Here is a 2,467-nt window from a genome sequence, read left to right as displayed (position 1 = left end):
AGGGTTTCCTTTTCATCTGTTTTGTCTGTTGCCTTGTTTGGGTTTTATTGTAAAAGTTCTCTGCCTACCAATGTCTATTTCCTCTTATTTCATGCTCTGATATTATTTCTATATAATACTTGTTTTGCATGTTCATGTATATTTTCCTATATTTCTTATTAGCAAATATTGTTAGTCTCTCCATCTATTTTTTTTACATTTTTATTAATATATATGTTGATATTTTCCATTTCTTCTGTGGCATCTGCAGCTTTGTGGGTGGAAGAGATTTTCCTCCCTCTGCAAGTGTCTTGCAGAATGGTTTTGGGGCTATCTCTCATTACCCCCTGTACCCCGTGTTGTTTATCCTCAATATATGTTGGTTAGAAATAAGGGCATAGATATCACAAAGGATGTTTCATCAGCTGCTCACAAAATGGTTGTCTTTTCTAGATTTTGGGGGGGGTTAATTGTGATTTGAATTTGTCATGAAAATGAGGAATAATAAATGCTTGAGGAGCAGGAGAAGGTGGAAATATTTGGATTTTATGTGCCCATCCACTTACATCTAGAAAGTGAAAGTGGGCAAAATTCCAAGTGAATTTCCTCATTGCTTCCTGGGAAACTTCCAGCAGCACGAGATCCTGAGGCCTGCTGATACAGCAAGAATGGGAGTTTCTCCTGATGCTATTTTTAAAATTTAACTCAGTTAATTACTGTGTATGTCAATGCTGTAAATTCTCACTGTGGGTTTTTTTGGGGGGGTTTGTTTGAGTTCTTTCGGTGTGTGGTTGTCATACGCTCTCTTTTCTGTTTGCTGTTAGAAATGCCTCAGCTGGTGTGTGTTGTATCCTGTGAGCTGCTTGGTGTAGCTTAAATCTATTATGTCTCATCACTTACCCTTTTCTATCCTTTTTTTGTATCACTTATTGAGCCTATTCATGATATTTCAGTTTTGACTTTAGGCACCTTCTCCTATGTGTCTCATGTGGGTCTGGAGATACCCATGGTGTTTGAAGAGCACTCTCTGATGCTTTCCGATGGGCAGGCATGAACTACAAAGATAACTGCCTTGCACTTGTGTTTTCTAATGACTTTTTGGTTGGAATGTGTGTGGGATAGGGATATTCAGCTCTGATACATTTTTCCCCTGCCTGAGGCTCAGCAAGAATAATTGCAATCCTTAGACCCTGTTCTCATATGGATTTGATTCTATTTTGTCTGGTTTATGTAGGGGAAAATGCTAGTGTGTCAGTTCCAGTTTGTATCCACTGAATCATGTTGAGATCTCTTCTCCAACTCTGCTTTTAATGGCAATTTCATCAGAGGGTGATGGGATTGCAGCTTTTGAGTAACCTGCTATGTGAACTTGTGTGTGTTTTGTCAAGTGATTCATTCTGGAGTTGATAAAGTGGAATTACCTGGGAAGTTAGGGGTGGTGAAATAATGGCACCATTTCAAGTGACAAAAAGCACCTGCAGTACTGCCAGATTATTTCACGTTCAGTGGTGGAGGATTGGGTGTAGGAGCAGGGGAATGATGCACAGAAATGCAAGAAAGTGAAAGGTGCTGTCAACTGTGAGAAAGCATTTGAGGTGCTGGGGAATTTGCAGAGAGGGGTATGACAAAGGAGGATGCTTTTCCAATGTTTGAGAGTGTGTTGAAAAGGGTATGTTACTGGTTAAGGATTTACTCTTGATGGATTGGAGATGGTGAGAAGTAAAACATGAAAACATGAGAATTAGGAGGAAAACAATAGAGTACCAGGCCCATAGGTAGAGCTCACCCAGTGAGAGAAGGGCGAACTTTTTATGTTTACTCCGAATCTGATGTAAAAATGCTGCTTTGGTTTTGCTGGCATGTTCTGTCACCTTAGAGTGCAAGCTTTGTAGGGTTTGGACTGTTTACCTTCCTGTAGAGGACCTAGAAGAATGATCTCAGGCAGCAATCTCTACCTTTTTTGGTCATTCACCCCATCACTAAAAAATTAGTGAGCACCCACCCTCAATATACTTTCTGTGAATTGTGTACATGTACTTTGTACTAATATGTATAAAACATACACAAAACCAAAAATTACAAATGGAAGGGAGAAAAGTTAAAGAAACACTCTTAAAATTCTTTAAGCTGTATATATTAATGGTACAAACCGATTTTCTTCATGCACCCCAGTGGATTATCATGCACACTCCACTTTGGAGGCTACTGACCTGATCTCCTGTAATGTAGTTTAAATAAATTTTCCAGGCATCCAATAGTAACTATTTTTCTCCTTTTTAATGTTTTTGCTGTTTTCCTAGCTGACATTTCCACTTTTAGAAAACAGGGTATGGTCCAAGGGTAGAACCTTTACGCTACATTCACGTGGTGATTACAGTCCTGGTTTGACCCCAGGCCTTTAGCCCCTGATGGTTCGATCGCTTCCAGTCACAGTCTCACTGGAGGATGACAGTTCAGAGCTGAGAGGGGAAACGTCATTGTCTTTAAC

The sequence above is a fragment of the Acanthisitta chloris genome, unplaced genomic scaffold (assembly GCF_000695815.1).
Source record: "Acanthisitta chloris isolate BGI_N310 unplaced genomic scaffold, ASM69581v1 scaffold23888, whole genome shotgun sequence".
Taxonomy (NCBI): Eukaryota; Metazoa; Chordata; class Aves; order Passeriformes; family Acanthisittidae; genus Acanthisitta; species Acanthisitta chloris.
Note: the sequence above shows the minus strand (reverse complement) of the source record.